Below are 23,275 nucleotides of genomic sequence, written 5' to 3'. Positions count from 1 at the left end.
CTTAATATAAGGCTTGCGGATAATCAGCACAGAGCGACAGTTACAACCTGTAACATAGGGCTTGGGGGTGACCTGCATGGAGCTACAGTTACTCTCCTAAGAAATTTTCTGGGCAGGCTGGATGGACCATTTGGTCTTTTTCTGCCATCATTACCAAGATACTGTGGATTAAAGAACATAAGATGTACCGTGGTGGGTCAAACCAAATTTCCATCCAAACCAACATTCTGTCACTGACAGTGGCCAATCCGGGTCGTTAGAAAAAAGTACCCAGCAGATCAGAGTTGATTCAGTTCCTGTTGCTTACTCCTAGGGATAAGCAGTTTGTTTCCCCAAGTCTGCCTGGCTAATAATGGTTTATGGACTTTTCCTTCAGGAACTTTAAACACAGCTATGCTAGATGCCTTTGCTTTATCCTCCAACACCAAATTTCATGGCTTAATTGTGCATTGAGTGAAAAAAATACTTTCTCTATTTTGTTTTAAATCTGCTATCTCCTAATTGCATAGAGAGTCCCCTGTTCCTAGAAATAACTGAAAGGATATATGGCAAAACAGGGGTTTTGCATGCTTGTAGTTTGTTGTTCTGCTGTGACACTTTTCCCCAGAGAGCTCATTCCCTCTGTGCTGGCCTGCAAGGTGGTGTTTGACTTCTTCACAGTAGTTCAAGCAGGGGCTTTGGATGCTCCCTTGATCCAGAAGGAAACTTGAACAGCATACACATCCCAGCATCCCTGAGGACATGTAAAACTAAAACATCCTGTAATGCCATTAGCCAGAAAGCTGTTGCCAGTCAGTAGGCCATTGGTCAGAAAGTTATTCTGTACATTGATTGGCCCACAGACAAAGAACTAATTCTGAAGGTTCTGGAGCTCTCTAATCTCAGGTGGGAGTACAGAGGGAACAGATCTCTGTGCTGAGGCCCTGTTTAGCTCCTGTGGACATTCTTTCTTTTTTTTCCGACCTCTTCACGCACTAGGCAAGTAGTATAAAGTGTTTAGTTAGCTTCTGTTTAATCTTTGTTCTTTTTCCTGTTCCGATTGCAAATTTCATTTTTTGGACTGATTAGCGATCCTGTGTGTATTTGGTCTGTGGGTGGGTTTTTTTTTGTTTTGTTTTTTTAGGAACTGTTTGGCCCTTGGGTTGTGTGGGATCTCAGTTTTCCTAGAAACCACTAGCAGATAGCTTGTGGGTAGGAAACTTGCTCAGAGGCAAGCAGGAACCCAGTTGGCAAGTGGGAGGTTGCCAGTGTAGGAGCAAATTTGCAGGTGGGCCTGATCAGTGCTTGGCAGGACCCTCCGAGTGGCCACAGGGCTTAAATTGAGTGGGTGTTAAGATGGCACTGAGGCATTCTGTGTCAGGGTAAATAACCATTCCCTATTTCAGGAGGTAGTTAGTGTGCACAGCATAACCTTTTTTTTTTTGTTACCATGCATGTTATTACTGTGATTACATTAGTGTGACAAACATTTTTAATGTGGAGCCAGGATCATGTTGATGGGTGATGGTTCAGATGAACTTATCCAAATCACTGTGAACCTGGAAGATGTAGTAGGCCAGATTGACAAGCTAAAGAGTAGCAAATCACCTGCACCAGATGGTATGCATCGGAGGCTTCTGAAGGAACTAAAAAATTAAATTTCAGATCTATTAGTTAAAATTTGTAACCTGAAGACTGGAGGGTGGTCAATGTAATCCCAATATTTAAAAAGGGCTCCAGGGGCGATCCAGGAAACTATAGACCAGTGAGCCTGACTTCATTGTTGGGGGAAAAATAGTGGAAACTATTCTAAAGATCAAAATCACAGAGCATATAGAAAGATGTGGCTTAATGGAACACAGCATGGATTTTCCCAAGGGAAGTCTTTCCTCACAAATCTTCATTTTTTTTTTTGAAGGGGTTAATAAACATGTGGATAAAGGTGAACTTGTAGATATAGTGTATTTGGAATTTCAGAAGGCAATTGACAAAGTCCCTCATGAGTGGCTTCTAAGGAAATTAAAGACTCATGGGATAGGAGATGGTGTCCTTTTGTGGATTACAAACTGGTTAAAAGACAGGAAACAGTAGGATTAAATGGTCAATTTTCTCAGTGGAAAATAGTAAACAGTGGAGTGCCACAGGGATCTGTACATGGACCGATGCTTTTCAATATATTTATAAATCATCTGGAAAGGAGTACGACGAGTGAGGTAATCAAATTTGCAAATGATACAAAATTATTCAGAGTAGTTAAATCACAAGCGGATTGTGATAAATTGCAGGAGGACCTTCAGAGATTGGAAGATTGGGCATCCAAATGGCAAATGAAATTTAATGTAGATAAGTGCAAGGTGATGCATATAGGGAAAAATAATCCATGCTGTAGTTACATGATGTTAGGTTCCATATTAGGAGCTACCATCCAGGAAAAAGATCTAGGCATCATAATGGATAATACATTGAAATCGTCAGCACAGTGTGCTGCGGCAATAAAAAAAACAAACAAACAATGTTAGGAATTCTTGGGAAGGGAATGGTGAATAAAACGGAAAATGTCATAATGCCTCTGTATTTGCTCCATGGTGAGACCGCACCTTGAGTACTATGTACAATTCTGGTTACCGCATCTCAAAAAATATATAGTTGTGATGGAGAAGGTATAGAGAAGGGCAGCCAAAATGATAAAGGGGATGGAACAGCTCCCCTATGAGGAAAGGCTGAAGAGGTTAGAGCTGTTCAGCTTGGAAAAGAGACGGCTGAGGGTGGATATGATAGAGGTCTTTAAAATCATGAGAGTTCTAGAATGGGTAAATGTGAATTGGCTATTTACTCTTTCGGATAATAGGACTAGGGGGCACTTCATGAAGTTAGCAAGTAGCACATTTAAAACTAATCAGAGAAAATTCTTTTTCACTCAACACACAATTAAGCTCTGGAACTTGCTGCCAGAGCATGTGGTTAGTGCTGGGTTTAAAAAAAAGTTTGGATAAGTTCTTGGAGGAGAAGTCCATTAACCGCTATTAAATAAGATGTCTTAGAGAATAGCCACTGCTATTATTGGCATCAGTAGCATGGTAGCATAGTACTTAGTGTTTGTGTACTTGCCAGGTACTTGTAACCTGGTTTGGGCACTGTTGGAAACAGGATGCTGGGCTTGGACCCTTGGTCTGACCCAGTATGGCAATTTCTTATGATAAGTTCTTATGGGGGAAGGAGGAAAGTAAAGGCAGCCATCCTGGGCCCATGATTTGTGGGGGGCCCTACACTATAATTTCCTGTTAACTTAGGAGTGAAACCATACACATCAGTATTCCCCTGGCTGTGGCTGATTCACCCTGGACCCCTGTAATGTCAGCCCTATGTGGAACCAGTGAAACATATTGCATGCTACATTAAATAGTGTTTTCCTAGCATGTTACATTTTTCTTGGAATAATATATAGTTGCCAAATAAACTTATATTGTAATTCTCATAGAACTATATTTTCTGACGTGTACAATGTTTTCAAAACAGTGCTTTATTTCTTCTGAGGATAATAATATTTCAGGATAGTTAGACCCTCAGTTTTTAAGTTCCTTATAGCCCACTTCTTTATCATAGGTGACCAGTAGTTTAGAGAGCTTAGCACAAGAACATTTCTCAATGTTTTTCTTAAAAAAAAAAAAAAAAAAAAGCTCTTCTAATTGTAATTTCTTAGGGAGGGGAGGGAAGGATTTAAGGCCTGTAGAGTGTATATAATGTCTCAGTTGTAGGTATGCATAAAAATCAGATCTAGGTAGCAAGTACAATTTTTGTAGTTCCTGAAAACTATGTAAAGTATTGGAATTATATAGAAATAAATGGCAAATGTGTGTCCATCCTTTCTTTGCCCAATCCGGCAAGAATTGGGGGTTTCCACAAATAGGAGAGGGGAAAAAGTTGTTGCCATATTTAGCATTTTACAAACATATAGCCAGGCTTTACAGCCTGAAGAAAGGATTTTAAAGCTTTTGTATTTGAAAGGGGATTTGTTGAAAGTTGATTTGCAGAAGGGCGGATAAAGAGCAAGCCATTAAACCAATGCTGTGAGCGAGCTGTTGGCGAAAAATGAGAAGTCTCCGATATCCAGTCTTTCAGATGACGCATCATACATACTAGATTATATCTTTGAAAATTTGGGCAGGTAAGCCCACCAGTCAGGATTGATTCACATAGATGACTTAGTGCAAGTCTAGCCTCCTTTTCCCCTCCATATAAACTGTCTGATTGTTCTGTTAATTTCTAGTAAGTCCGATTTCTTTAACCAGATGGGGAAGCATTTGTAGAAGATAGAGCCACTTGATTATTCAAAAACCAATAAAAAGAGAGAGAGAAAAAAATGTGTACTAATTCATACACCAAAAAATATTTGAGCACATTATCTTTTCATGGTCCAAGGAAGCAAACCGGTAACCGATCCAATGTGACGAACAACAGAAGAATGAAAGGATGGATCGGTAAAAATGGACTTTTATTGGAACTTGCCCGACTCTGGCCGAGTTTCGCTCTGCCGAGCTGCCTCAGGGGCTGTGGCACATAAATATAAACAATTAAAAATGCACACAAACATAAATATTTGTATAAACATATGACTTATGATATAAAACATATTCAAAAAAATATATTAAAAGAATATATTAAATAGTAAAAACACTTAAACATGGAGACAGTGCTTGTTTTGTGTGCATAAGATGATAATGTTACATAAAAAGTTACGTATTTGAGAGTACAGATACTGTGGCTGAAACATCAATTAAAAAGCGGAGTGGAAACAAGTCTTACAAAGGACATGGTCTATAATGATTGTTGCACAATGCACTTCATCAAACAGCATATGGCTGATACATGCAAAATTTGTAACAAACAATAAAATATATTATTGAGGAGGTCAATGTGTATAATTAATGAGAAAAATAAAAAAATATAAAAAATATGTAAAGATGGCAAACTAAATCTTGTACCTTGTTGAGCCAGAAACTTGGCTCTATATACTTGTGCTGATTTCCTAGGATGAAGGAATATGAGTGAACACACCGAATCCGGGCTTGTCACTTGTAATTCATCAATCACTTGTGTGAACAGTATTGAAGCAATTCTTATGGAACAAAAATTCTTAATTACCTTAGTTATCAAGAATAGGTATAAATAAAAATGAACACATGCATTCGTCAGACTACAAATCTGAATGACTTCATTCTGAAATTGATACTGACATCTTGTATCATTATTATTAAGCTGTTATATGTCTTTCAACTGATCACAAATCGATAAGGAGTTAACGGTAAAAAAGATGAATGAATAGTGAACCTTACTGCATGTGAATGCAAGCAATAATTTTTAAATTTTTAATTTTTACAGTGTGTTAAATCTTGATCCGGTAGATACCAGGAACAAATCAAAGATGAAGTTAAAAGCAATACAATAATAAATTTCGCTACAAAATGAACAAATGAATAAAAACAGCTTCGATACAATAGTGCTCCCTAGAACATAAATAGCTAAAATCCACTTCGATACAATGCTAACAATACTTCTTATCAACAGTATGTAGAAAATTCAAAACGAATGATATGCGGGGAGACGTGTGCCAAAGCAATGTAATAATGAAAATGATGCGCTGGACAATAGTTAAATTCCTAATATATAAAAGTGCATAAGTCAAACAGCATATTGTGGCTGTCCGCGAATATGCATCCATCGGAAGCTGTGTCACAATGAATACCGAACAAAAATGATGGAATCACTAACTGTTAAATCTAATGTATAAAAGTGCTAAAGTGGGGCAGCATGCAGATAATATCCAAGCGCAAGAAACTATGTCATATTAAGTATGCGCTTAAGCAGACAAAAATATATATAAGAATGAAATCGCTAGCTATTGAAACTAAAAAGAACACAATCACTAATATTTTACCTTTGTTGAACTTGCACCGGTCACATACTGCTCTGACAAACACTGCAAGAACCAGTTAGTACCTGTATTGGACCTTTATTTTTCCGCTTCTCACTCGAAATCACGCGAGAATAGACACATGTGTGGACTGATTGGCTCATAGACATTGTGGATAATGAGAGACTTAACTAGACCGGTGTGTAAAAAAAAATGGATTAATCAATACTGATCTAATCTGTGCAGTAATGCAAAAGTGGTGACAAGAGGAGAAAATATAATGAACAAATGTCTGCGGTTGACTAATTTACTCCTTTTTAAAGATGCAGTGTTTTAAAGTATTTGTGTTTACTTTTTGACCGTACATCCGCTTTTCAGCAGTTGTACAAATGAAGGAATATGAGTCAACCGCAGACATTTGTTCATTATATTTTCTCCTCTTGTCACCACTTTTGCATTACTGCACAGATTAGATCAGTATTGATTAATCCATTTTTTTTACACACCGGTCTAGTTAAGTCTCTCATTATCCACAATGTCTATGAGCCAATCAGTCCACACATGTGTCTATTCTCGCGTGATTTCGAGTGAGAAGCGGAAAAATAAAGGTCCAATACAGGTACTAACTGGTTCTTGCAGTGTTTGTCAGAGCAGTATGTGACCGGTGCAAGTTCAACAAAGGTAAAATATTAGTGATTGTGTTCTTTTTAGTTTCAATAGCTAGCGATTTCATTCTTATATATATTTTTGTCTGCTTAAGCGCATACTTAATATGACATAGTTTCTTGCGCTTGGATATTATCTGCATGCTGCCCCACTTTAGCACTTTTATACATTAGATTTAACAGTTAGTGATTCCATCATTTTTGTTCGGTATTCATTGTGACACAGCTTCCGATGGATGCATATTCGCGGACAGCCACAATATGCTGTTTGACTTATGCACTTTTATATATTAGGAATTTAACTATTGTCCAGCGCATCATTTTCATTATTACATTGCTTTGGCACACGTCTCCCCGCATATCATTCGTTTTGAATTTTCTACATACTGTTGATAAGAAGTATTGTTAGCATTGTATCGAAGTGGATTTTAGCTATTTATGTTCTAGGGAGCACTATTGTATCGAAGCTGTTTTTATTCATTTGTTCATTTTGTAGCGAAATTTATTATTGTATTGCTTTTAACTTCATCTTTGATTTGTTCCTGGTATCTACCGGATCAAGATTTAACACACTGTAAAAATTAAAAATTTAAAAATTATTGCTTGCATTCACATGCAGTAAGGTTCACTATTCATTCATCTTTTTTACCGTTAACTCCTTATCGATTTGTGATCAGTTGAAAGACATATAACAGCTTAATAATAATGATACAAGATGTCAGTATCAATTTCAGAATGAAGTCATTCAGATTTGTAGTCTGACGAATGCATGTGTTCATTTTTTATTTATACCTATTCTTGATAACTAAGGTAATTAAGAATTTTTGTTCCATAAGAATTGCTTCAATACTGTTCACACAAGTGATTGATGAATTACAAGTGACAAGCCCGGATTCGGTGTGTTCACTCATATTCCTTCATCCTAGGAAATCAGCACAAGTATATAGAGCCAAGTTTCTGGCTCAACAAGGTACAAGATTTAGTTTGCCATCTTTACATATTTTTTATATTTTTTTATTTTTCTTATTAATTATACACATTGACCTCCTCAATAATATATTTTATTGTTTGTTACAAATTTTGCATGTATCAGCCATATGCTGTTTGATGAAGTGCATTGTGCAACAATCATTATAGACCATGTCCTTTGTAAGACTTGTTTCCACTCCGCTTTTTAATTGATGTTTCAGCCACAGTATCTGTACTCTCAAATACGTAACTTTTTATGTAACATTATCATCTTATGCACACAAAACAAGCACTGTCTCCATGTTTAAGTGTTTTTACTATTTAATATATTCTTTTAATATATTTTTTTGAATATGTTTTATATCATAAGTCATATGTTTATACAAATATTTATGTTTGTGTGCATTTTTAATTGTTTATATTTATGTGCCACAGCCCCTGAGGCAGCTCGGCAGAGCGAAACTCGGCCAGAGTCGGGCAAGTTCCAATAAAAGTCCATTTTTACCGATCCATCCTTTCATTCTTCCATTATCTTTTCATTACATAAGCCACTGTTACATTTGAAGAAGGGGCCTCAGTAGTTTAAAAACCTCATTAACATCATAATCATGTTTAGATACTTTTTATTGGACCAAAGAAAAATTAAATTATTACAGGATTCAAAAAATCCAGTTTTCTCCAGGGCCCGTATGGCTGTAAAACTCTGGACACTACATCTAAGGTATTTCTGTCCCTGTTGAGACAAACAGATTGCAAATACTGTCTGTATGATATGAAAATGTTTGTCGTTAATACCTGATGAGGGCAATTCTGAATGTTTGGCTAAAGACAATTTCAGCACCTGCTGTTCTTGTTGGATAGAATATTACTAGTCTACTAATAGCAATGATTTCCCATTTTAATCTTCAGATTATATGGCTTCGTTTTTACTCTCTTGCAGTATATTTCAAGAACACACATTGGTGGAAAAAGGGCATTTCAAGCTAGATGTGGTGATGTTAGATAAGAGTTCTAATGCATATAAATAAGTGCTGAAAATTCACAGATTGCCGAAGGATTTTTATTTAATAAATCAATTGAAGTCTGCAATTTAACTGCTAGCCTTCCTATAGCAAACGTTTTCTTCTGATGGCATCATACTTCGGTGACAGATGATAAGCTTCTTTGTAGCCTATTCTGAATTATGCAGATTCTGTTCGGAATCTTACGGTAACCTTGATCTTTACAGCATTTCTGCATTAATTGTTGCCCTTGGTTTAAATAATCTTAATTAAAATTGCATAGCTCATAATTCTAAAAAAAAAAAGAAATGTATTGCCTCCTTTCTTTTACCTATTTAAATGAGGCCCCCTTATAAAACATCCGTTGTAAAATGCAGGCCTTCATATGCTTAAGCCATAATCTTTATAAATAGGTAGTTTGAAAACTCTACATTTTTAAACATTTGTTTAGTTAGTGTTTAACATTTTGGGCTAAAATTATTCATAGTGAATAACTGGAAATTACAGTCTAACATCTAAAGAAAGTCTTCAACCTCACTTTTATGATGACTGAAATATTTTCCATCATTTGTAAACTATTTGCGTTATACGAGAGAGCCTTTTCAAAACGAGTAAGCAATACATATTTATATTTAAATTCTTAAAAGGGAATTTAAATTATATGTGAATTATTTGTAAATAGTCTTTTTAGTACTGTGCCTGTACTTGATAGCTTTCCTCTTTGGTTTAACTACCTTTTCCCTGCTCATCTTCAAAATAATCGTCACCTCTGTCCCAGCCCATGCAGGGTAATGATACAGCTTCTGGCCCTTGCTGTCTGATATTGTTGCTGCCGCAATGAGCTCCGCCCTGACCTGGCTCCTGTTGGTCAGTTTATCACCTCTGCCTCTATCATGCCCATGCAATCCGGTGAAACAGCTGCCTCTACCTTCTGGCCCAAACGGTCTGATGCTGCGGCTACCGCCTTTGCGCTGCTTTCCGCCGGCCGCTGTGCTCAGGACCCAGCTATGGCAGCCAGCTGCATAGCCGGTTTCTTTGGAGCAGGGCAATTCTGTGTCTATTCTACATTGCACTATGGGGAAATAATTCCCCCAAGAAGTAAGCAGAAGAGCCAGCATGAGTGAGGTGCTCAGAATGTATGTTGTCGGGGTCTTATGGGCTTTAGCATAGCCAATGCTATTCAAAATTCAAATGAAGAAAATGTCAGAAGTTGGGGGGGGGGGGGGGGGGGGAGCAAACCAGAGTCAGCAGATGACAAATGCCTTGCTTCAGTTTGACATTACTCGACCCACCAGAAATGCTTCTGCCAAATGAGGGTAAAAGTACTTGGCACTGTGGAACTACGTGCATACCTTTTACCCATGTTCAGGGGGAGCAGTTTTCAAAGAGCCCAGTTCCAAGGATAAAGGATCATTTTTACCTGTGGAAATGACTTTGAAAATTGTCCTCCAAGTGTCTCGGGTCCTTTGTCTTGTATGACTCAATTCCCCTAACTAGAATGACAAACCATTAAAAATAATAATGCAGCAGTTATTTATTCATTTCCATTGCAGTTTTATCAGCACTCCAGAAAAATAAAAGCATAGTTATTTGAAATTGCTACTTCTTTTTTTTTTGTTCATATACTAACTTGTTTCAGTTTAATTATTTTGGTTGCACACATAAATCCAGTCAACATTTATTAAACAGAATAATTGAAATCTAGAAACCTAGAATATGGTGGCAGATAGACTATAAGGCCCATCTAGTCTGCATGTATACCCTTGCCACCTCACAGGCAAACCTACTTCTGAATTTATCTTCTCTTCCTAGCAGCCAGAATTCCTCTATATCCATTGCATGTCCATCTGAAGAAATTGAAATGAGAATTGTGTTCATTTTAACGCACATTAAGTCCAGACTTGTCTCCATGCTTACAGTGCTAATGATAACCTGACTTTGAAACAAGTCAAACCTGAAGATATTTATATATTTATATGTAAATGACTAATGCAATATTTTATATGGATCAAACAATTGGCAGTTTAACCTTTAACAACATATACTTGTGAGAAGCAAGTAGGAGAATTGGGCAATGAATTGTTACTAATGTTGAATCACATAATGCCAAGGCAAAGTTACTTTAGCTTTGTGCACATTATATGGCTTTAGATGGGGGTTTAAGCAGTCTTAGCTTGTGGAGTATTTAGCAGATGCATTGATGAGCCTCGTGTTCTTTCTGTGGGATCTGACCTGCTTTCATGGTAGTCCCGGAGTGTGAGACCAGCTGCGAGCATATCCTGCAAAAATGATGAGCCAATACTGATGCACTGGGCTGTGAAATAGCCCTTGTAATAACAGATTACTGCATTGTTTCTATTACTAATTGTCATAATGGCTCATAGAGGTTGCAGAGAAATTAACTATAGTCTTGTGAAGAGCTAAAGAGGATTTTATGAGTTACGAATGAGTTACTAAATTCAAATTTGAAATGTTTGCTTGTCAAGTTTTAAAAAATAGCCTATAAATTGTGTAGATAGATGGTGGCTCCAAATATATTTGTAAACCAAATCAGATATCACTGCTGCCCGGTCTGCTAAAACTGCCAGAAAGGGTTTCACGTCATACCAAATTATGATGGGTTTTTTTTTTAGTGATGTGGACACCTGTTTACTGTAAATTGGACTGAGATCACTACTGAATTTAACACAGGCTATGAAAGACTTACTGGAGATCTCTTGATTTATAGTTAGTATAATACATTTTCATTCCAAAATCTCTAAATTATGCACATACACAATCCCCCAGAACAAGCTGCACATAATTGTTACAAATATATTGAGTAGATAATATCAAACAGGTCAGAGGCCACCTGTTAATCAAAATAATGAGGTATCTGATTTGGGGAAACTACACAGTGGGCATTCCATTATCAGGATCCACCTAGTGATAAGTCTCTGAAGTTACCAGATATTTCACAGATGATAGTCATAAGATCCCTCAATTTTGAATATTGCAAAATTCTGTAAAAGAATCATATTTTCCAAAATTTCTTTATTTTGTCTATTATATGCTATATTTTCTAATGGTGGCTTAGATAATAAATCTTGTTCTCATAAACTAATCTTTCAAAATATTTCATTTCTTTTTTTATAACACAGCTTTTGGTTAAGAAAATATGGCAGAATTTCATAGGATAAGAGAATTCTTCCATATTAGTGTGTTGGAATATGCAAAAGTCTATTGTACAGCCAAGTACCTTTTTCAGAATACTCATTAATATTCCCACAACTTCATTCCAGAACTCTTATGCCATTCTGCATAGTCAAACTGCTTGTAAGAAGTTTCCTTGGTCCATCTTACCTTTATTACATGAACTATCCTTGTGTTTTTCCATGTTATAAAGTTGGTCAAGCTTGAAACAGACTACTAATAGTTGTTTAAGAACATAAGAAAATGCCATACTGGGTCAGACCAAGGGTCCATCAAGCCCAGCATCCTGTTTCCAACAGTGGCCAATCCAGGCCATAAGAACCTGGCAAGTACCCAAAAACTAAGTCTATTCCATGTAACCATTGCTAATGGCAGTGGCTATTCTCTAAGTGAACTTAATAGCAGGTAATGGACTTCTCCTCCAAGAACTTATCCAAACCTTTTTTAAACACAGCTATACTAACTGCACTAACCACATCCTCTGGCAACAAATTCCAGAGTTTAATTGTGCGTTGAGTAAAAAAGAACTTTCTCCGATTAGTTTTAAATGTGCCCCATGCTAACTTCATGGAGTGCCCCCTAGTCTTTCTACTATCCGAAAGAGTAAATAACCGATTCACATCTACCCGTTCTAGACCTCTCATGATTTTAAACACCTCTATCATATCCCCCCTCAGTCGTCTCTTCTCCAGGCTGAAAAGTCCTAACCTTTTTAGTCTTTCCTCATAGGGGAGTTGTTCCATTCCCCTTATTTTGGTAGCCCTTCTCTGTACCTTGTCCATCACAATTATATCTTTTTTTGAGATGTGGCAACCAGAATTGTACACAGTATTCAAAGTGCGGTCTCACTATGGAGCGATACAGAGGCATTATGACATTTTCCGTTTTATTCACCATTCCTTTTCTAATAATTCCCAACATTCTGTTTGCTTTTTTGACTGCCGCAGCACACTGCACCGACGATTTCAGTGTGTTATCCACTATGACACCTAGATCTCTTTCTTGGGTTGTAGCACCTAATATGGAACCCAACATTGTGTAATTATAGCACGGGTTATTTTTCCCTATATGCATCACCTTGCACTTATCCACATTAAATTTCATCTGCCATTTGGATGCCCAATTTTCCAGTCTCACAAGGTCTTCCTGCAATTTATCACAATCTGTTTGTGATTTAACTACTCTGAACAATTTTGTGTCATCTGCAAATTTGATTATCTCACTCGTCGTATTTCTTTCCAAATCATTTATAAATATATTGAACAGTAAGGGTCCCAATACAGATCCCTGAGGCACTCCACTGTCCATTCCCTTCCACTGAGAAAATTGTTCAAAATATATCTATTATCATATATTACTACTGCTACTGTTTATCATTTATAAAGTGCTATTAGACATATGCTTTTTACTGTACAGATACTCCATGGAGCATACAATATAGTCAAACATACATGATAAAAAATTGTCAATGGGAAATGTATTTATTGAAGAAGAATGGTTAGGAGTTGAAAGAAACCTCAGAAAGAAGTATTTCTTTAGACTACATTTGAATGTGGCCAGAGAAGAAGCATGACACATTGACCCAGGGAGTCTCTTCCAGGCACACGGTGCAGCAAGGTGGAAAGCACAATTGGAGGAGAAGGGCACAAATAAGAGTGACTTTCCGGATGAATGGAGTTCACGAGGAAGGCTGTAGGAGAAGAGAAGTGAAGATAGATAATGAGGAACTTCATGTAAATGCATTTGTAGGCAAGTGAGAGAAGCTTGAATTGTATGCAGAAGCAGACAGGGTAGCAATTTGAGAAGTGGAGGTACATGGTCATGGTGACATTGAGGGGAAGATAAGCGATGCAGCTGAATTTTGAATAGGTTACAGTGGATAAAGGTGTGTGATAGGGAAAAAAGTGTTACAGCTAGCTTTCAGCTGGGGTCTGCTTATTTCAGGGCTGGTATGTAGGATGTAGAGCCACAGAATAACTGAGAAATCCAGACTCTGTGTGTATGGTGCCTATATATATGATTCATATATCTATCTATATATATATATATATATATATATATATATATATATATAGAGAGAGAGAGAGAGAGAGAGAGAGACAGATTTTACATACAAAATGCAAGGACACTGTACAGATTCACAGAAAATAAAAGTAAATTGTTTTAGTCTAGACAAAATTTTAATAAATCCCCCCCAAAAATGTACTTGTTAATTATGAATAAAAGTACTATGTCATTTGAACACATCTGATCCGGCTTTTGTTTCCCACTCTGACACTCACTGCAGTCCTGAATGCTGTGGCTGCTTGAAACATAACTAAGTTGAAAAACCCGTTGTGACATGTTTGAAAATGCTGCGCTAGCAATGCTCAGTCTTTCTATTGAAACTATGTAGCAACTTCATTCGGCCCTGAAGTGTTATATTTCAAGAACTTTTCCAAGAAGCAGATCTTTATTTGCTATAGGACTTTCACAAGGACTTCCTGTGTTGAAATGGCCTAGTATTTTTTTTATTTTATTTTGTATAGACGAATAAAGTTAATTTACCTTTATTCTCTGTGAATCTGTACAGTGTTCTTGCATTTTGTATGTACAATATTTATCCTTTAGGAACACTTTCAATCAGTATAACTGCCTTTACATATTGGTTTTTTTTACTGTTTAGTCTCTCTTTTATATATATATATATATATATATATATATATATATATATATATATATATATAATAGGGTAAGTAACACCAGTGTTTTAAATGATTTGAGAGATGCTTAATATTGCAAGTTTTATTACACAATGACAAATATCAAAACTATTCAAAAACACTCATATATTAATCAATTGTCAGTCATTCCTCATTCACACCACTTCTAAACTCTTTAGTGTTATGCACTCCTAAAACTAGTACAGAAATGCAGAAAAACCTGTTTTTCTGTACTACTTCCTACTTAATATCGTAGGGATAATAAGTATTTATTTATTTTATTTATTTAAAAACTTTTATATACCGACGTTCATAGGCATATCACATCGGTTTACAGATAACAGGGGGATAAATATATTGAAACTGAGAGGGAAGTATAAAGTTACAGGGGAATACAGAACTTGGAAGAGTTGTAGAAAAATGGTCAGGTGACCTAGGCGAGAGGATTTTAAATAGAACAATAAATATAATATTGTTTGAATAATTTAGGAGGAGGAGGAGGTAGAGAAGGATAGTGATGTGGTGGGGGGAGCTAATTCAAGTGTAGGCTTGTTCAAACAGGAGGAACTCTTAAAAAAAAAAAAAAAAAAAAAAAAAAAAAAAACCGCGGCAGTCAGGCACAGGAAGTGGACGCTCAATTGGCAAGCGTCCGGTTCCTTGAACCCCTGACACATCCATGGGTTAAGAAAACAGACGCTGATAAATTCAGCGTCCAATTTCCAAACCTGACTGCTGTCAATGTAAGGAGTGATAAATCAATATTAAAGTGTCGGGCACTAATTATTAATTTATTCACTTCTTCACTTATTGCCCAATAGTGCCCAATAGTTTTGACATTTGTCAGTGAAAGGACCAATCCCCTTTCAGGACAGCCTTCTGAAAGGTGATTGGTCCTTTCACTGACATGTTACAGTGAAGGGACCAATCGGCAATGAGTGAATAAATTAATATTAAGTGCTCGACACTGTAATATTGATTTATACACTCCTCAGGTGCCAGTAGTCAAGTTAGGAAATTGGACGCTGATAAATTCAGTGTCTGTTTTCTTAACAGGCGGACAGCTGCTGACAGTGGACCTTTCTCGGGCACTCGCTGTAAAGGAGGCGCTAGGGGCACGCAATCGCCCCTAATGCCGCCTCGGCAGCGCGAGCCCTAATTTAAATATTGCATCATGCCCCCAGGAGAGGTGCCTGGGGGCGCATTAGGAAAGCGACCAGAAGTAGAGGTACCATAAAAAATGAAGAAAAATGATTAAACTAGATTGATACTGACCAAACTGTAGCAGGATGCTCTTCATCTTTGAAAAATGTCACACAGGATCTTAAAAAAAACATACTCATTGTATGCATGCACAAATAACCATACGACTTCAGGGTAGCATAAAGAGAGAGAGATATCTTTAGAGCTGCCAAAATTCTGACTCTATTCTCATTCAATTTGAGATACTGGAAGAAAAAGATGTAAATAAGTCATGGCCAAAACACTAATGTGATTAAAATCAGAACAAGTAAGAATGTGTTCCTGTATGACATCATTTTTCTAAGATGAAGAGCATTCTGCTATAGTTTGGTCAGTATCAATCCTAGTTTAATCATTTTTCTTCATTTTTTCTTCATTTTTTATGGTACCAATTCAGTAATCATGGCTTTTTAGTGTGTGATATTTTTGAGTAATTAATACTCATTTTTATGGTACCAGTTTAATTATCAGGGCTTTTGTAGTATGTGTTATTTTTGAGTAATTAATATTTTTAAACATTTATAGACACTATTGATTGGTGGAATTGTTGACACTTTGATTCTTTATTTGTCAATATGTTAAGGGATATGACGAAGTGATTTCTAAAGTTCACCATAAGGAATCAACCTATTTGACTTCACTATCATTATAGATAAATTATGCCACATTGTCATTTATTGTGTTTTGTATGTCATATTTTATACGTGTATCATTTTTTGGTATATATTTATGTTTTGGCATATGGTTGTTCTTTAAATGTTTGTGCAGTTGGTATGTTAATTATTTAATTTTTTTTAATTGTTTAAATTTTTTATATATTTGTCTGTATATTTTAAATGTTTTTGTTACTTTTATCTGTTTATATTTACAGTAGCCCCTGAAGCAGCTCATGCATGATTGAAACTCAGCCTGAGTCGGGCAGTTTGTAAAGATTTGTGATAATAAAGAATCTTTGGTATTTTTATTGATCCTCTACTTCTGGTCGCTACTTGCAATATTGGATTGGATTCCGGTTTGTTGCATTAGGAAAGCAGGCACTGAACACTCAGCACCCGCTTTCAGTGCAGCTTTTTTACATCGGTCCCATAACGTATAAATATCAACATAAAACATTGCCAAAATATATTCAGCGTGCTTGTTGTAGGAGCAAGGCCCTGTAAAACCTTCTGACTGGCATACAAAATGGAGTCTCTGGAAACAAGATGGATGCTTGGCCTGTTTTTCAAAGTTTTTGGTCCCAACCCCAAGCAACCTTTCCTTTTCAGCATGAGACCAAACAGGCTTACATAGCTAACAACTTTTCTGATAAGCCAATAAATGCTGATTGAGGTTTTGGGCAGTAAAGCTGTGAATCCGACAGAGAGGTGCTTGCTAGCTCTATTTATTTCTGCAGGTATATCGTCCTTCCTTTGTTTTCAGGACATCTCTGTAAATAAGTTGTTTGTGGCCTCACACCAGGCTTTTACTTATGTGGTCAGAAAGGTCTAGCTTGTCTGCATACATGCAGAGAAAAACAGGCCAAGCATCCATCTTGTTTCCAGAGACTCCATTTTGTATGCCAGTCAGAAGGTGTTACAGGGCCTTGCCCCTACAACTTAGATTACTATTAGCCTGATGTGTGGACCTGGCCCTGAGGATCTGGATTGGTCCTGAACAGTTCAAAAAATATGCCGAGATATCAGAAAGGTGTTCCAGCATTTAGATGGTTAGGATTCCAAGTGATGGTATAGAATTCCAGTGGAAGACCCGTGAATTCTTAATCCTATGTAAAGTCTTGAAGCTCTGTATTAGTCCTGGAAGTAGACGTTGTGTCTCAAGTATTTATTGTGTTTGTCCACATTATTCCATTATTGTGGAAACTGACTTGGACTGGATACATTGACTAGGTTTAAGCTTTGCCCCAACTGTGATTGGATCCTTGATTGAAGTTACCTGTTTGATTATACCTACTGCTTAACATTTCTATAGTGCTATTCGACATATGCAATACTGTATACCTGCAGTACATCATAAATCAGGGAATGTTTGTTAAATCCTTACCTATTAATAAATCAGCATTGAGACACTATCCTCATTATGGCTTGTATTGGAGAGGCTTCCATTCTGACAGTGGTTCAGCAGGAGGCTAGCGGGAGTCTTTGATTTATTAGATAAGGTATAGAGAGGAGTCTCACTGTCTATCAAATTTGTTCAATAACTAAATTCCTGCTAGATCCTTGCAGTCTGCTGAAGCTAATCAGTTTATTCCAACTTTAAAGGAAGTTAATTTACAAGAAACCTATTCTAGAGCAATTAAGGTTGCAGCCCCTGCTTTATGGAATTCGTTACCAGATAAATTACAAGCTGAAACTGATTTTTTGATATTCAGAAAGCTGAAGAATGTGGTATTCAGAATGCTGCTTCCTCTTCATCCAGTCAGACCAATCCAGAGGAATGAGAGATGCCCCCCGACCGGCAGATGAAGACAGAGGTCAGTAGGTTTGCTGACTTCAGCCAGCCACTATTCTCTGTCTCCGGCAGATAGTAGGTGACCATCCTGCACTATGGAAGAAGGCCTGGTTAGGCTGGTAGAATAGGACAATTTGTGTGCAGCTCCTGCAGGGAAAGGTTTATTCTCCTTCCTCCAGTTGGGCAGAGCCCCATGGTGAGGAATCCTTCAGAAGTTGGCTCCCAAGGTGAAAGTTTTCTCCCTCCCTGGGTAGAGCAGTCTTGGTATCAGGGGGCTTCCAATGCCTTTCTATTAGGTCTGGGCTTAGTGGTCTGTATCCCTCCACCCCCCTCCCACATTTGCAGTTGATAAAGTTTAAATGGAAAAAGGACAGAAGAGTCCAAGCAGTGAGAGAGGAGTATCAGAAAGCATAGAGGCACTGGTGCTTAGCAGTCAGAGGGGGAGAGCAGTACTGGGAGTGTTCGGTGATGAGTTACAAGACCTCTCCCACTTTTCTTGTGGGCCACAGTGGTGTAATTGTTTGGCAGGGAGACTGACTACCACGGCAGAACACACAGAAAAAGATCCTGTTCTGCAGCAGCTGTAGGACCCGCAGGCAGTTGAGCGGGCGAGCAGTCAAGCTGTGATGAGAGTGCCTGGATGAAAGAAGATTGTTGGAAGCTGGCATTTCTGCAATTTTTGGAAGCATCTGAGCAGATCGAGCTGGCAGGACCATCTGAGTAGGCAGAGGTGGTCAGTTCCCCGGGTCCCGTGGCAGCAATAATGGCAGCCGTTTTGGTGATCAGAGTGAGTCAGGGCCTCCATTTCTCAGTCCCTCAGAGCAGGAGGAAAACATTTAACATTTCTTATCAGCTCAAAAAATAGTTTGTTCCCTTTCCTTCCCTCCTGGATTGCTCTTCTTTTGGAACTGTCCGCTGTCTGCACCATGTCTTGCATGGACCAAAGTTTGGTCTGCATTCTACCTTCGGTCTTCCTGCTCCCCCTCTAGCTTCAGTTGGTAGGAAGAGTCAGTGGGATGGTTTAAGACTTGGATCTGAATGAGGAGAATATTGGCTCTTAGGATTCCCTGGAAGATCTGAGGGTCCCAAGGACAGTGAAGATGATTTGGAGGAAGGTGAATTCCCTCCATAAGGTAATTCTGATTTGTTCCTGATTCATCTTTTTCATAAAGAACTGTATTCCTTCATATCTCAGGTTCGCAAGATCCTATTATGGTTAGCATATATAAGCACTCAAATCCTCCCACTGCACAAGGCAGTACAGGATTTGACTGATCTGGAATAGGTGTCCCCAGAGATCAATTTTAAGGGGAAATGTTCTTTAAAAAAAAACATAAGGCCATGCTGGGTCATACCAAAGGTCCATCAGGCCCAATATCTTGTTTCCATCAGTGAACAATCCAGGTCATAAGTCTAGCAGGATCCCAAAAGGTTGATGGATTATCTAAATGGTAACCCTTGGGACTGGGGGGGGGGGGGGGGGGGGAGCCAGTCAAAGGGAGTGCTGCTTTGAAAGTTGCTCAAGATGGGAAAATTTTAATCCATGTTAAAGCAGACCTTTGAGGCACCTAGGAGACTTTCCAATAGTGGGTTCAGCTATACTCTTTCCAATGTCTCTGTGGCTCCTGGTATCATAAGTTCAATTCCCACTGTTCCTGACATGATGTGGTCAGTTCGGAGGCAAAACATTTTAAATGTCTGTGCCATAAAGGAGGATTTGCATCCTTACTTTCCTTACATCCTAGCTCCTCCATTCACTAAGTATTGTGGCATTTGTGAGGGAAATGCTTTCCAATTAAAAAAAAATAAAATAAAAGGGGGAGAGAGCTTCTGAAGTTGACCAGTTCTCTCTCCTTTAATGGAGCAGAGCCTCATCCGTATCAATAAGCTAGAGAGTGCTACACAGGGCAGGGATCCTGTGAGACTGTTACATCCTGTCCAATTTCTGACAGCTCCCTTGGGCTCTCATTGCACTGACCAGATTACATCTGATCAGTGAGTGCTGGCAGGAGTGTAGGGAGACTGCTGAAGGTGGTGGTGCATCAGAAAATTTGCTATTGCCGTGTAACTAAATTTTAAAAAAAAACTATGCGCACAAAATTACACTTGCTATTCAGCACATTACAACCCAACATGAAAAAAAAATATATTCAAACTTGTCACTTCAGCAACAAGACTCTCCACTGCTAAACATTTTGTAAAGTAACACAAACCCCTGCAAATAATAATTAAACATATGCCTACAATCTTGCCATATTATACAGTCACAGAACTGACTCTCAGGATTTAAATAACAGCAACCTTATTAAAAAGTAGCAATGCAAATACTACACCAGGCCCTAAAATATTAATACACCACCTACTGGGGAAGCAGAAAGGAGAAACTGCATGCTAGCAGAAATACTGAACTTCAGTCACAAAGAAGCAGAACACAGACCGACCCTTAACTAATTCAGAAATAAGGGACTACAAATTAGAAATAGAAACATGCAAACAAAATTAAAATAGCCCTAGAAACAGGACTCTGAACAGTGGAACTCTAAAGAGCAAAAATAAAAGAATATATAAGAAATACATCCAAAGATAGCATATTCCAATCACTAAAAACTCAAAATAGTTTTTTACCTTTATCTGATCTTTTTATTTTTCTAATAAGTTGGTCCTAGTCTTTTTTTTTCACATTCCCCTTGTCATTATTTTCCTAATTCCTTCTCCTGGGTCACTATTTTCTCTCTGTTTCTTCTCTTAATCCCTTCTTCCCTCACACACACTCACAGAACCCCTTATTTATTTATCAAGTTTTATATACCGTCGTTTGGTTTCACCATCACAACGATTTACAAAGTTTCAATGTTTAACAAAGTGTTCAAAAGATCCAGGTCCCATCAAGAGGAGATTTATCAAGGGATGATCTGTACCCATTTTATATTTATATTATATATATATCGAAAAGTACTGGTCCAAGTACAGATCCCTGAGGCACTCCACTGTTTACCCTTTTCCACTGAGAAAATTGACCATTTAATCCTAATCTCTGTTTCCTGTCTTTTTTAACCAGTTTGTAATCCACGAAAGGACATCGCTTCCTATCCCATGACTTTTTAGTTTTCTTAGAAGCCTTTCATACCCACACAAGCTCTGATATATACACACACAAGCTCACTCTTTCACTCATACCCCCAGGCTCCCATTTTCACACATACACCCCCAAATTCAGGCTCCCATTCTTACCACAAAAACAATCAAACTCAGGCTCCCATTCTCACGCACACACAGTTCCCATTCTTACACGCATACACTGGGCCTCACCCCCCAAACTTTCTTCTGCCATCACAGGGATGGGCTCACATTGGGGTCTTGCATCGTGGGCCTTCTTCATTGCCACAAGGCTGGGCTGCTGTCGGCCTTGTATCGTGGACCACTTTTGCTGCCACAGGGATGGTGTTTCTAGTTTGTGGTGCACGGCACACTGCTTTTGTAAGTTGATGGTGCCTGTGAACCGCTGTGCACTATGGTCATATGTCCATGGGTGCTGGAGGTCATTTGGGCAGGCTGTGCCCTAGAATTTCGTTGCTTGGTTTTCTGATGTTTTTGTTTCTCCCTTGTCACTTCACTCTGAAGCAAAATGCAGTATGAACTATTCTGTCCTTTGAGGCTATGATCCTAGTTCCCAGGACCAATGAGTCCAGAATTGTTGTCCTATCCATTTTGTGGTGCCTAAAACTGTAAAAAAACAAAAAACATACATTGGACAGTCTTCTGTTCTTGATCCTGGTTCCCAAAGATCATTGGGGTCGGGATTGTTTTTTCAATCTATTTCATGTGTCCCAGAAAGGATGGAACTTTTGGCCCCATATTGGATCTGAAGTAGGTCAACAAGTTTCTCTGGGTGTCTCATTTCAGAATGGGGACCTTGAAGTCCATCATCAGGGTGGTAAGATGAGGGGAGTTTCTTACCTCCTTGAATCTCATGGCAGCTAATTGCCATGCCCTATCAGGAGGGGACGACACCAGCAATTCCTTCATTTTGCAGTGCTCAGGGAGCGTTTTAACTTTCAGGCTCTTTCCTTTTGATTGATCATAGCTCCAAGGACCTTCTCCAAGATGATGATGGTAGTGGTGGCAGCAGCAGCAGCATTCTGGAAGGAAGGTAACCTGGTTCTTATCTGGACGATTGGCTGTTCAAGACAAAGTCAGAAGCAGTGTTGTCACTATGCGGAGAGTGGTACAATTCTTGCAGGAACCAGACAGCGTAGCAATTTATTTCCTTCCCAGACCCTGGAATATCTGGGAGCATTTTTCTTTTTAACACAAGGCAGGATGGGGCCTGCTTGATGCAGCAGAGGATTTGAAAACTATGGCAGTTGATTCTGGCATTGCTATCTACTCAGAGGCCAACAGTGTGGAGCTGTCTTTAGCTTCTCGATGGTGGCAGCCTTGGTGATAGTTCCCTGGGTGAGGGCTCACATGAGGTCATTACAGAGAGCCTTGCTGTCCCAGATGGTTCAGACCAGTTGGAAATGGTGGAGCTGATCTTTAAACAATACCCGGATGCAGTCTTCATGGTCAAACTGGAAGAAAGGAAATATCCTCCTGAGGTTAAAGGTTCTACTGCCATGCTCCAACATCTATCTTAGAAGTAGAATTCACCTTCTTGATTGTTTTCTCCTTGGCTCCTATTATGGTAACTTTTAGGAAATCCTACATGGTTCCCCACCACCACCACCACCATCTTGCATCATGCTATTAAGGGTCTGGTGGATCTGGAGTGGTTTCTTCATGAATACATATGCAGAGAGATCATGGAAAACATCCATGATATGGAGACACTTTAAAGTGAGGGAAAATCCATGTTTTGCTCATTATATTCACTGTAGTAAGGCCATCAATTGAGCAAAGGTATTAGAGCATCTGACAAACTCTGTTTTGCAGCATCATCTTCAGAAACACCACCTGCTAGCATTGGCATCAGGGGAGGGTGGCAGTACTAGCCTGAGGACACTCTCTTCCACTCAAAACAGATACTGTCATAAGACTTTTCCCCAAGCTAACCCCACAGCACCTTCTACTAAACAAGTGGCAGGCCAGAGATCCTCTGCCATGCGACTGCAGCAGCAAACCACCATAGAGAAAATGGGGTGGTGTTCTGTGTCACTGCCCTGGGGCACG

General features: G+C 38.5%; 1 protein-coding gene and 2 long non-coding RNA genes across 8 annotated transcripts in view; 2 read left to right on the top strand and 1 right to left on the bottom strand.

The window, feature by feature from the left end:
- The window catches only part of ORC5 (origin recognition complex subunit 5), a 320,424-nt gene that overhangs the window by 280,029 nt on the left and 17,120 nt on the right, over positions 1 to 23,275 (top strand). The gene's annotated exons all lie outside the window — the stretch shown is intronic.
- On the bottom strand, positions 4,475 to 5,961 carry LOC115099023. The gene is made up of 3 exons (XR_003858667.1): positions 5,915 to 5,961; positions 4,962 to 5,095; positions 4,475 to 4,527 (listed from the first exon to the last, which is right to left on the bottom strand). It is a non-coding gene; the product is annotated as an uncharacterized LOC115099023 (long non-coding RNA).
- On the top strand, positions 6,525 to 8,012 carry LOC115099025. Its single transcript, XR_003858668.1, has 3 exons — positions 6,525 to 6,571; positions 7,392 to 7,525; positions 7,960 to 8,012. It is a non-coding gene; the product is annotated as an uncharacterized LOC115099025 (long non-coding RNA).

The sequence above is a fragment of the Rhinatrema bivittatum genome, chromosome 9 (genome assembly GCF_901001135.1).
Source record: "Rhinatrema bivittatum chromosome 9, aRhiBiv1.1, whole genome shotgun sequence".
Lineage (NCBI taxonomy): Eukaryota > Metazoa > Chordata > Amphibia > Gymnophiona > Rhinatrematidae > Rhinatrema > Rhinatrema bivittatum.
This window is presented reverse-complemented; position numbering and strand designations above follow the sequence as displayed.